At 46.7% G+C, this 12885-nt stretch overlaps 1 protein-coding gene across 1 annotated transcript in view; it reads left to right on the top strand.

Annotated features, from left to right (window-relative positions):
• The window catches only part of TP63 (tumor protein p63), a 293066-nt gene that overhangs the window by 83935 nt on the left and 196246 nt on the right, over positions 1-12885 (top strand). Inside the window, exons 5-6 of the mRNA XM_035544952.1 lie at positions 1480-1631; positions 6425-6571. The gene's annotated coding sequence lies outside the window, so the exon portion shown is untranslated. The remainder of the gene's footprint in view (positions 1-1479; positions 1632-6424; positions 6572-12885) is intronic.

The raw sequence follows: 12885 nt of genomic DNA, 5'->3' as shown, positions 1-12885 counted from the left end.
AGGTGTCAGCCCAGAGCAGGCTGGCTGTGCCGAACTCCTCTGGTGGCCTCGTGGCTGCTGCCAGCTCTATCCAAGTCCTGCTGCGTTGGGAGTGTTCCCACCCTGAGCCAAGGGGGAGAGAGGTTGGGCTCCTGTGAGAGCAATGCCACCGCAATCTCCCATCAAACGTGTGCTCGACTCCAGGTAACGAGCGTGGTAGCACAGGGTAAACTTCTTCTGCCCTCCCCATGGAGCCGCTGGCTCCCAGCTCTCTCCCTGAGCCAGCTGTGGGGGGTGGAGGGAGGTTAAGAGGCATATCCTTTGCTGTAATTATATCCTGTTGCTAGAGATATTGTGCTCTGCTTAAAGAAATCATCATAATACAGTCTCCCGGAGAAGGTAATTACTGTGCATCTTGTGAATGGCTGCATGTGAATGTCTGCTCAAGCTGCTGTCAGCAGCAAGTTTCAACACATCTTACATACCAGGCATTTCACAGCCTTAGTTTTATTTGTTTTCATCACCCCTTGCCTTGTGCTTTATTTTTCATTAATGGATCTGTTTTTTTGTTTGTGGTGGTGGTGTTTTATTTATTTATTTATTTAAAAAAAGGAAGGAAAAAAAAAAGAAAAAAGGCCAGAGTTCATGTCTTTGATGGAGTGTTTGGGTGGTGGCTGCAGCTTTTATTTGCTGCATTTCCATTGCTCTGTGGTGGCTTGAGGGGAACTCTCTGGAAGATGCTGTTTCCCAGCAGTTCCCATATGGTAGCATCTAACTGGGCCCTAGTTTCCTAGTGTGAGCCCAGAAAAAATGAACCGTACTGCTGTTGACAAAAGTCACCATTGCTCTATCACTAGCATAACCACACAGATTTAAGACTGTGAGACAATTTATTTTTCTTCTTCCAATTTCCCAGTTTTTCCCCTGTAGTGAAAAAGAGTTGGCAACTATCCCACCTGCTCCCAAACAGGGCTGTCAGACCTTTCAGGTTTCTGAAGGGAAGGGTCCTCTGAATCAAATCTATTTTACACCTTCACTCTGCCTGCCACTGGCACCAATGCCCCCACCTTAGGCAATAAGTGCTGCTGAAGTTTTAGAACCTGGTAATGTCTACGTGAAGACTGCATATGAATGAGCCAGATCCATTAACTTTCTCAGAGATGATTGAGGTAGAGAGACGATGGAATGCCAATGGAGTGCTGGTTTGTCACAGTAGGGAGTGATCAAGCTACTCTTCCTTTCCCAAAACTCACTAATGTTTGCCTTTCCCCAGCAGTACGTGTGGTAATCTGTCCTTGCGTTGTGCTTATAGGGCCACTGTGTGTGATCATGGCACCCTGCATGGCTGTGAAAACATCGTGTCCATCTCCTGGCCAGCTCAAGCAAGATTTGAAACTGCTGCTTGGATTGCTTCCTTGTGCACATGGCTGGGGCTTGCTCTTGCAATGCTGAAGCTGAATTGTTTCAGTACCCTCAATGATTTGTTTTGTTTGTGGCCAGGCTTCTGTGCACACTGAACATCCACTACGTCGCATTCAGAGGTGGCTTCTTCCTGGTGCTGTGCAGAGCATCAAGTCCGTCTCTCTCGATGATTCCTGGTGAAGCCTGAAATGCAGCCTGGCTCCTGCAGGATGGAAGGTGCTGTAATAAATGTGAGCTCATAATGCTGTTGTTAAAAATAACTGGGGCTAAATTAAAAAGAAGAAAATCATCTTATTCAGCCCTACCCCAAGGGAGAAATGGACATGAGGAATTGGGCAATCCTTCTGTAAGTTCTCTTTAGACTATATTTAAACCGCACCGAGAGCCAGATTCTCAGCTGGTGTCAATTGTTGACTTCAGTGGAGTGAAGCTGGTTTACACAAGTTGAGGCTGCTAAATGCCAGCATCTGGATGAAGCTGAGACACAGCTGCAATTACTTTTGCAGAAACCTCCAGTCTGAGGCTGGTTCAAAAACTGAGCCCTCCTGAGTGCTTGAGCTGTCAGGGCTCTGATTCAGCAGCTTTTTTGGGATGTGAAGGGTTATGAAAGGACCTTTACTCAGGTCAAAATTGGCTCTAATCTCAGCTGGGTTCTGCAAGTCTTGTGCCTGTCATTCTGTTGTAATCACTGCTTTAGCTGGGCTCCTCCAAAAAATTCTGCAAAACCTTTTTACTTGCTGCTTCACCAGCATCATCTCCTGTCTAGACACTCTAATTATGAGAAGCAGGGAGCGTACAGCGTGATGTGTAGATAACCCTGGATAACTCCAAGGCAACCGTGTGCTGCTTCCATCCCTACCCTGACTGCCCTCCGAACTAGTTTTGCCAATTTATCGGCTGCTCCAGCATGATGATTAGCAAAGTGAGGACTGTGCAGTGCCACCTGGGCAATATTCATTTGAACTTTGCCTTCAGAACCAAGTGCTTTAAGCTGCAGAAACTGATAGGCAAACCTCCTCAGATTGCAATGGGATCTAGGTTTAGATCCCTTATCTACTTCTGTTTTTCTGTATGCATGAAAACTCTGTGGATTAAAAAAACAAACAACCTCCCTCCCCCCCGCAACCCCATCAGCAGAATGCATTAAATCTGTAAGCTGCTTTGAGTCTTTTTTTGCGTATTTATTGTATCCACTCTAATTCTGTTCTTATCTGTGGACTTGTTTTTGATTTACACTACCATAGATGATATCAAACTCAAGCTTTATGTATTTCTGCTATGTCCTTTACATAAGAGCTTTTAAAGCTACTGATTTAACAGGAGACTGTCAAATAATCAATACATACAAAGCACTGGAATGAGTTTGCTTAATTTAGTTGCTCTCTGCAGTATGCCACCTCCAGGAGTACGTAATGAGAGGAAAAAGAAAAACATTTTTTTATTGCCCTTCTTTAGTGTCTCATCTTCTCTGGTTCCTTTGCTGTAACTGGTACCAGAGAGAGTTGTCTGTGATATTTAGCAAAGCCCCTGGGATTCAGCCTGTTTCCCAAGTCTCTGCACTCGCCTTGGGGTGCCATGCGGGTTTACATGGGTCTCTGCAGGAGCTGGAGCATGTGAAAATAATCTGTTCTCTGCATTTTGATTCCAAATCAATGCACTTTGAAGTGATTATAGGGTGTTGTTTTTTTTCTTTCCTTTTCTTTTTCTCCATAACAACTTCTGAAAAGCGCCATACTGATCTGTGGGGGGAGTGCCACCAAGCAGCCCGCTTCTGCTCCCGTGGGAGGCACCTTTTGTTCTCCTCCTAGCAGTGGCATGGGTGAGCTCAGCCCTCTGGGACATGTTTTTAGGTTACAACTCTTTATAGTCCAGATTAAAAAGCCTCTTTTTATGGGTCCCAGTGGTTGAAACATGCCATGAGCATGGAGGACTTGAAAGAAGCTGGTACTAGAGCCAGTTAATGAATGACCAGCATAAATCCCCCAGCTTTCTTGAGCAGTGCAGTCTGAGCAGGGTTGTCCTCAGCCTGCATCCAGCCAAACCTGGGATCCTAGCTGGAGCAATGGCTCCAAGACTCTTCCCAGAGGAGACGATCCCCCCAGCTCAGGAATTGTCAGAGCCAAAGCTAGGCCAGCTCCCAGCCTCAGGTGGAAACAGGAGGCTCACCTTTCCCCTCCTCTGACCTTTTCCTCTCAACCTGGTGGTCTCCACTGTCTGAGGATCAGCTTGGGATTGAGTTGTTGGATATTTGCTTATATCCCATAATTCTGACCTTGCACATGAACACAGGAAAAAAGGCAGCTCCACATGAAGAAAGCACAAGTGTGCCTTGAACTGTGGTTGTCTTAGCTGGGAGAAGTTTCCTCGCAGCGCGCCGTGGCAGGCTTTGAACCAATTTGTTGTTCCTTTGCTTACAATCAAATTAGTGCTCTTTTTGATGTAAACTATCTGTGAGATTGTTTACTTTGGCATGGGGATACATGTAGTTTTCTGAGATGCAAGGAATTTAGCTACCAGGGGGTTGTTTAGTATAGCTTGTTGCATTTGCAAAACAGATGGTGGCAGGGAAAATGTGGCCAGGAGGAGACTTTAGGACAGAGTTTTCTTAATATTTGCTGTCTCTATAGTTGCCTTTGTTGTTTGCTGGCTGAAGCAGGGTGGGTTTCCATCACGGAGAGAAGACAGACGGCACATACGACAGAGATGCATTTTGGATACAGGGAAAAACAATCTAGACTTGTGCTATCATTTCGTGGGCTTCTTTGCTGAGGTGGGGCACTCCCCTTCCCAGGGCTGGTTGAGTTAGAGGCACTGTGGAGGCTTTGCACGTTGGCCTGGCCCTTCTGACTCCTCTGGAGCCCTGTGGGCTCATCAGATCTGTGAAGTACCTGTGGTTGATGGCATTTGTACGCTGCTGCTGCAGAGCACAAGGAGGGAAATCTTCACTAGATATGTGCCCCAGAGCTGGCTGGAGGGAATGAGGCCATCACCATGGCCCAAGTGTCCTCTGTGTAATGATTTAAGTCACAGTTTTCAGTCGAGGTGAGAAAGGGCTGCTGTCCTCAACAGGGAGCTGAAGCACGGAGTAGAGGAGATGGACCTGCTCAAGGTCCCACAGAGGGTGCCCGAGGGAGAATGAGGGTGGATCCCTGCTCTGCTCAGCCAAGTATTCGAGCCTTGTGTCAAGTGAATCATTTTGGAAAAGGCCAGAGTTGCTCTGTTCCAAGGTCCATGTCAGTGCCAAGTTGGAACGGATGCCTGGAAGGCTCTGCCATGTCCATTTGTGGTGTCTTGTGCACGCTGGGTTCTAGGGCACCGGGAAAAGTGCAGCTTTCCATTGTGCTTCCGTCCAGGAAGAGCATCTGCTCTGATGGGCTCTGCAGCTCTGCTTTATATCTCCGTGAGACTCGTCCAAACTCCCTTCCAAGCCTTCATGTCCTCGCCTCTGGGCTCGTTCAGGGTGGCCAGTAACTCCCTGTTTGCGAGATCCTTGCAGGAAGGATCTGAGAGTGATCAGCCCTAATCAAACTTGGCTCTTGCTCGTGGCAGGATTGTGTTCCCCTGCATACCACCGGAGATGCGGCAGGCAAAGAATTTGTCATAGAGTCTGATGACCTTGCCTTCGGGGCGAGGTGCCAGGAATGCCCCATGTCTTCTTGGGGTGGGGTGCTGTCCTCTACTAATGCCCGGTGGAGCGTGATGACAGGGGTGCACACAGGCAGGGATTGCTGGGGCACTTGCTGGCGGGCCTGGTGGGGGAGGATCCCAGATGCCACCACCTTGTTATTTAGGGCAATGGAGCGAGCTGCTGAGCTACATCTTTCACAGCTCAGCCAATATTCTGCCTCTGCAGAAACACTTTGTAGACACCCATGCTTTGCCTGTCTAGGTGTCATGTTTCTGGGAGACCTTTATGCATCCTGCTATGAGCCCGTTGCAAATGCTTTTACTTTTCCTCGATTCTTAGAACTGAAGCACTGTTGTTAAAGGTGCTTGAGCACTTTGCAAGCCTCTGGAAGTATCATGGTTGTCTTACAGGTCAAAAGGTTGTCTGTCTTCTTACTGACCTCTTTTTATGAAGGCTTGTTGGATGTCAATTGCACATGGACAGATGTTGCTGAGGTAGCTGGGATGTTACTGGGCTTCATCAGCAGCCCTTAGCGTTTTAACTCTCGTCCCTTTTAGATTTTCTGGAGCTCCAGAAGTCTGACATCCCTCCAACATCCATATGGAGAAGCTGAGACATAGTGAGTTGCAGTGGAGTGGTTTGTCCCAAGGAAGTCTAACCAGAAAAGTTCTTCAATTTAGACTTTCACTGGGCCTTGCTCTGAGCCCTGATCAGAATATCCTTCTGTTTCTGGTACACGAGCCTGCTGGGAACGGATGGAGTGCAACTGTGTGAAGGGAGAGGACATCCTATCCCCTGTGGGGTGGGGCCTGCAAGCTGAAATGTAGCCTCCAGTGATGATCTTGGAGTGCTGCTCCCCAGACTAGGCTGATCTTGCCCTGCTTTGTATGCAAGTGTGGTTGCCAACACCTGCACAAAGCAAAGGTATCACGCTAACAGACCTGAAGAGCAGCATCTGGGACCTCATCAGCTGTGGCTGGGTGCATGGCCAGGTGAAAGTGTAAGCAGCAGCACTGAAGGTGAAAATTAAGCTGGCAGTCCTAAGCTATGGGTTTTCTGATAGGCTCCAGCTCATCTCTGTAGTTGTCCCCCTTGTCTCACTCACTGTATCGCAGCTCCATCTTTCCAGTAATTGTCCATCTGGATCAATTTGCAGATTAAGCCCTGCAGCTACATGCAGTGGGAGCACGGAGGAGTGCCACCATGTAGTACGTCCAGGGGTAGTCTGGACTGTCCAGGGATCCTGCCTGGAGCTCTTCCTAAGCCCTATTTGCATTGCAGGTTAACTGGGAACGAAGGAAGTGTGTGTAAGAGGGGGGGAGGAACACTGGTCTATGTGTATTTCCTGCCTTTGGAGGCTTTTTGATGAAAGCCAACACAGTTGTGTCCCCACAGGTTTGCGGATGTCCCCTTGGAGCCTTTAGATGTGGATCAGGATGCTGCGTTGGTGGACGCTACACAGACAGCTACTGAGGAGACCATCCCACTCAAGCTCTCAGACTGGATACCAGATAAAAGGCTGAAGTGGAATAGCTCAGACAGGTGGGTGGAGTAGAGCTGGAAGGAGAAAGTGACAGTGAAATGAAAGGGTGTAGTGGAAAATCAGGAGTTGTGCCTTGCAACTAGTCTAACCAGGACCCAAGGGGAGAAGGTTTCTAGGCATTGCAGTAGCAGCTTTGCAAATTCTGATGGAGAAATTGATAGTTTTTGTTGTTTTATTCTTCCATGCAAATGAACAAGCATAGAGGTGTTTGACAAACAGCTAAGCCTTGGACTTCGTTGCATTACCCTGAACTTAACCATTGATTAATTGCTCTTGCAAGACACCACTACTTCAATTCTTGGCAAAAGTCAGTTAGAAAGGGAGGAAAAGGGAGTCTATAGGAAGGGAGAGCAATTGAGGAGTCCTGGGATGTCCTTTCCTTGGCTGGCCGTTTCAGACCCTCTGCACTCCAAGCTTGTCCTGATGACTGCAGGACCTGTTGTGGTGCCAGCACAAAACCTTCCCTAAGCGTGCACTGTGGGCACTTGCTTTCTTGTGGTGGGACAGGACAGGGTGGGACATTCACTGGGGGTAGGTGTCAGGGGAACAAACATATCAGGGATGTGTGGAACTTGGGTAAGAGAAGGGCCCTGGCTTCTGCACAGATTTCAGTTGAAAGCTACTTTAGCACCTGGTTGTGCAAGAGCCTCTGTGGTAGAGGGGTTGTGTGTGACAGGCAGGAAGAGGGCTGCGCCTGTGTGCGCATAAGGAAGTACATGTAGCAGCTGTTGTAATTGTTCTAATAAAAGAATATTTCCCCAGTTTTCTCCTCTGGCACCTGGGGACCCTTCCCAGGATGCCCTTTCCAAAGCTTCTGTTTGATTTCCAGGGCAGATGCACATGCACGCGTGCGCATGGCCTCATTCATGCAAAACCCATGGTTCTACCAGCGCATGGCTCCTTTCCCCTTTGCTGACAGGGAAGGGGGAGTGTCGGGACTGAAATAATGACAGAGCTGATTATAATTAATATTTTTTGTGTCTGAAGAGTGAAAGTCCTGCCCAAGCCCCCAGCTGAGCACAAGCCAAAGCACTAAATCCCTGCAGGGGTGTGTTTTATTACTGACGCTCTGCGTGTCGAGGCTGGTCGCAGGGTCTGATGCTGTGTGTGTGGAATTTTTGTGGCTATTTTCTATTGTGCCAGTGAAAAGCAGGATCCCATCCGTATAATAAAAAGGAAACTTGAAGGTTTCCACGCCTACATAGAGGTGAATGTTTTCAGCATTACTATTTTAATTGCTTTACCTTCCCGTGACTTCCCTGTATTGCGCACCTTGCAAATGCTGGAGCAGATGTTGCAGGGGATGGAAGATGATGGGACTCCCAATGCCCCTTCCCCAAAAAGGTTCTGGCTGCTCCTCAGTCAGGCTGGTCAGTAGCTGGGTTGTTTTACAGTCTCATAATGCTTCATCGGGTGGAGCTTTCTGGGCTTGGTTCATCCCTGACTGTTTCTCTGTCAGGAGCAGGGCTCTGCTGGGAGGATGGGAAGAGAAAAGGGGAGGTTTTGACTGCTTCTTACCCTCCCTTGACCAGCTGAGTGATCTCAAGCAGGTCCTTTCAGCTCCTCAGGCCTACCTTTTGTATGCTTGCCTGGTGTCAGAGAATAGATTGATGGCTAAGCAGGGTATTGAAGCCCTTCTTAGCCAGGTTATGCACAAAGAGCAACAGTGAGACAACAGTGGGCCAGCTATCTCTCCCAGATTAGTCCAAAGCCCTATCCTGCAAGCTCTGGTCACTTCAGTGGGCTGAAAGGAAGATCGTCAGCACCCACCAATTTAACAGGAGGAGGAAGGAGTAGTTTCCTGTGTGGTATCTTAAAGGAAGGTACCTTTAACTGGGAATAGCAGCAGTATTGGCTGCAATCCTGCTGGCTTACCAAAATGCTCCAAGCATGCTCTGGAAAATGTAGAGCCCTGGGGACCCAAGTTGTGTTTGTACCTGTGCAGTCCTTTGTCTCCCAAAGCAAATTTCGGCTGGCAGAGAGAGCATGGCACTCCCCTGGGAAGAGGGGCTGCCTGGGCACATTTCCTAGGAGCTTACAAAGTTCCTTCCTCTCTCTGTCCTCCCTGCAAAGGGAGGGTGTTTTGGCTTTGCTATAGTTCTTTCTCTTGCCATCTTCACAGCCGAGAACCTGTTGGGACATTGGCTTGTGGGTGGCAGCTCACAGCTTCTCCAGCTGGCTTCAACCTTGACTTAGGGGAAGAAGAGGATGTCTGTATGAGGTGGTTTGCTGTCATCTGTGCCCGTGTCTACAGCAGGAGATGCCCTGGGAATATGGCTGAACAAACACCATCCTTGGTGGCTGCTGCCTTCGTTTCAGGATGCTTGTCTCTCTCCCACATTACTGGCCTGAATATTGCTGTTGCTCTACCTTCTCCTTTCTGCCCATGATCACATGGAACCAAGAGCAACCTATAAAGCCACTCAACTTCTGAGCTTCGCTCCTCGATCCTGGCACACCAGCTTGTACTTGCGGTACCTGCAGTCCCCAAGTGATCTGTCATCCAGGGACCAGATCCTTTGGACTTTGAACTTTCCATCCTGAAAAAAAAAAATTATATATATATATATATTCAGCTCTGTTTGACAGAGATCTCAGCGTCTTTCTCTGAAACTCTTTTGTTTTCACTGTTTGTTTTTTTTTTTTTTGACCTTCCAAATCCTCTTTTTCCTCACCCCCAGAAGAGCACGCTCAGCATCTAAAGGACAAAGCTGTGAGGGGATGCAGTCTCCAAGCAGCACAGGAGCCGCTGTGAGAGGGGAAGGGCAGCAGGATGGCTGTGACAGAGCACACACAGCTACTGCCCTCAATTAGCCCATGTAGCAGGCACATTTGAAATGAAAGCACAGCAGGTCTCCGAAGGGTTCCCTTGTGGGTCTTGCTGAACTTATAAGCTGGGACCACAGTATAACTTAATTTCCTGAAATGTCAAGTGGCTCATATTGGCTGCCTGCTCTATTGGTGTTTTTCTTACTAACACATTGTACTCCCATTTCCTGCAAAAAAAATCCTACCAGTGCTTGATGAGTGCTTAATAAGAGAAATCAGTAAGGACAGGAAAAGTTCACTTCCTGCAGATGAATATAATGACTATTAGCTTTCTTCTGTGTTTGCCAGAGGGATTTTTTTGGTTGTGGCTTGATTTATTTGTATTTTTATCTGCAAGGCTGAGAACATTGATCCAAAACCGTATCCTGCAAGTGCTGAGCGCTTCGGTGAGCTGTAGGAGGCCCTCAGCACCCATCAACCTCATATGAGAAGGAAAGGGTAGAGTGTCCTAAATGATAATACTGAGAAAATTCTTAAATTTGGAAAAGTAGCAATATTAAGGGTATAGCTGTCAACCTCATCGTTTTGTTACCTGTCTTGTGATAGCCTGTGTTTTGCACTTGGTTTTGCAAGAGAAGAGGCTTGTACAGTTGTACTGTCGGTACAAATTCCTGTGAAGGGGGCTGAAAGGCTCAGAGGCAAGTCTGGAGTATCCCAAATGGATTTTTTGTTATTTTTGAAATCTTAGTTTCTAGGCAAGCCTCACTATCGTTTCTTAGGTATGATTTGTGAGTTCAGTTCATTGTTTTATTCAAGATCAGGCTTTTATCATTTCTGTGTGAGGTAATACTCTTTTAGTGCTGGAGATGTTGGGTTTATAGGGAAGCTGGGGAGAGGGGGAGAGAAAGCCTTTCCTTTATGATAGCTTTTATGACTAATTCTAATGCTCCTTTCTAGAGCTTTTCTGCTTCAAAGTGCTGTGCAAGCTATTAGCTAACTGCACAGCTTAAGTAAATGAGTAGGTAAATAAAACTCCCTGCCATTTGAAGGGCATTTGAACTCCTCCTAAACCCTTGGTATTCCCGATCAGCGCTGTGTCTCTTAGGAGTCGGTCCTGGGTCTGAAGTAAGGTACTGAGCAGGGTGCCACTGAGAGCCACACACCGGGAAGTAATTTGGCAGAGACACTGAGACTTAGGCTATCTGAACACCAGTCTGAAAGTAAAATATCTTCTGGCTGTTTGCTTTCCGAATGAATGCCTTTTGCAATCTGGGTCCTTTCTTCTCGTGCCTTCACCTCCCGGCTCCTGCATCAATTCCTTGCACAGGGCTGTCTGTTCAAGCTCCTCACATCTCAGGGAGGGAAGAACTATCAAATGGTTATAACTGGCAGCCTTGTTGATTAAAAGTCAGCAACATATTGAAAGTAATGCAATTTTTATGCTACTACTCCCTATTTTGTAGAACGTAAGGGCCAACTGAGAGAAACCGATCAAGCAAAAATAAAATACAATAATGGGCATTTTAATCCCAAAATGATAGTCAGCCTTGGTCTGAAGCTGAGTTGCATATTAGCCTTCTTGAGAAGGAGCAAAGTATATCTTGTCACCACACCGCAGGCATAAGCATATTCCTTAGTTCAGCTCCTTCTCATCACCTTGCGTTACATAGCCCACATGCGAGGGTAATCATCTGGTTACATTGTTATGTCTTGGTACTCTAAATATTGGAGTGTATTAAGACACCGGAATAAATTAACCTTGATGTAGGCTACTGCCTGTTGCAGAGAACAGATTCATTAATTTTTTGTTGCTGTTGTGTCCTCGAGTCATCCCTTTCTGCGGATGTATGCATGCTGCTTGTTGGAGGAAGCACTGATGTCTAATCACATTCTGCAGAAGGCCATTTGAGATGATTAAAAAATAGCCTATTTGCTTGCTTTTGAGGAGTATTATTACAAGCAGGTGCTCATAGCATGGCAAAGCATATACAAAGGGGTATGAAGGAAAAAAAATTAGTCTTGTGGCTTTGGGTACAACCACGTGTGACTGTCCCACCTTCTGCAGTTGCCCTCTGGTCTTTCAGGGCCTTTTTGGCTGAAGGGAGAGACCCATTTCACTGTCCTGTGGGGCAAAGGTGAAGTTTTGTGCTTAGCCAGTGTGACGGCGGTGTAAATCCATGCACTCCTCACAAATAAGGACATTGCTTTGCATGAATTTTACCACTCTTGCTACCCAACCTTCTGCTACAGCTTTAAGAAGGGTTATCTGAACCAAGGAGAGTGACAACTTTTGCACTTCCCTGATAAATCCTCTTTTGGGAGGATCTAGCCCCCTTTGCATCCTCTGCCCCAAAGTAAGTTGGAAGGGGCTCTTGGGTGCTGTGGGGGCAGTAGCCAGCTGGGGTCACTCAAGAGCACTGCAAGAGGCTCGCTTGTCTCCTCGCCCCAAGGGGCAGAGATATTTAGACAGCTGCCTCACTATGAATGGGACTCTCTGGCAGAAGAATTAAGCAAAGATTAAAATCAGTTTTAGCTGTTAAATGTGTGCTTTGCACAGCATTAAGTAACTAAAAGGCTAATTATCTTTGAACTTATGCACGTGGTTTAAGATGTGATCCACACAAGTTGATATTTTTCTGTTGTCTACAAGGAATGGAAAATGAGGATAAAAATGAGATGTTGATGTTGATAAGGTCACAGCTTTTTGAGTAGGCTGGAGATGGTGCCCAGTCTGCAGGGAAGGAGGGTGCTGACTGAAGGAAAACAGGTTAAAAAAATCCTTTTTGACACTTGTTGTTTAGACTCTTCTATTAATAGGAGTTTGAGCTCTTTAAGGAAATACAAGTGTGCATGAAGGTAGGAAAATGAGATTGCTCTGAAAGAAAGCCAGGCTGATACCTGGAGGGAAAACTTGCTGTGAATGTTAACATTTGCTGTGTACAGAGAGTGAAATTTGGGAGGTGGAGAGTGTTGCAAAACCTAAACACAACAGTGCAGAGTGAATTAGATCAGATTTTAGAAAGTTTTGCAGAAAATGAAAGAATGGTGCTGAGCTGCGGTACAGCAGGGAGGTGCTTTGCACCCCTGTGCAGGCTGGGTACTTTGGGAGCTGCACCAAGCTGGAGATATCCATGTGGTGAAGACAGAGACAATAGGAGGAGGTAACGCTGTTGTTGTAATGTTGGTGCCATTTTAAAACCCTTTAGGGAAGCAAGTAAGCATTGCCAAATGGTGATCAAAAATCCTGGATCTTCTCATCCAACGCGAGCCAAATCATGACATAAGATAAACTTTTTTCAAGCTTTTTTTAAAGATTCAACTTTTTTAACCTTTAGATTACCCTTAAACTATTTTTCAAGCTTCTTTCTTAGCCATAAAGTGTACAATTATTACAGAAATATTACCAGGAATCAAAAGTGAAATTATTGTAGAGTTACTGAAGGAGTGCTGGTCGGTGGCTTCTATCTCACTGGCCCGTTCAGTGTGGTTGATGCTCACTTCATGAGCCACTAACGCCCTTCAATCTATTGTCCTGTGTCTGTGC

Source organism: Cygnus atratus, chromosome 9, assembly GCF_013377495.2.
Source record: "Cygnus atratus isolate AKBS03 ecotype Queensland, Australia chromosome 9, CAtr_DNAZoo_HiC_assembly, whole genome shotgun sequence".
NCBI lineage: Eukaryota > Metazoa > Chordata > Aves > Anseriformes > Anatidae > Cygnus > Cygnus atratus.
Note: the sequence above shows the minus strand (reverse complement) of the source record. Positions and strands in the feature narration are given on the sequence as shown.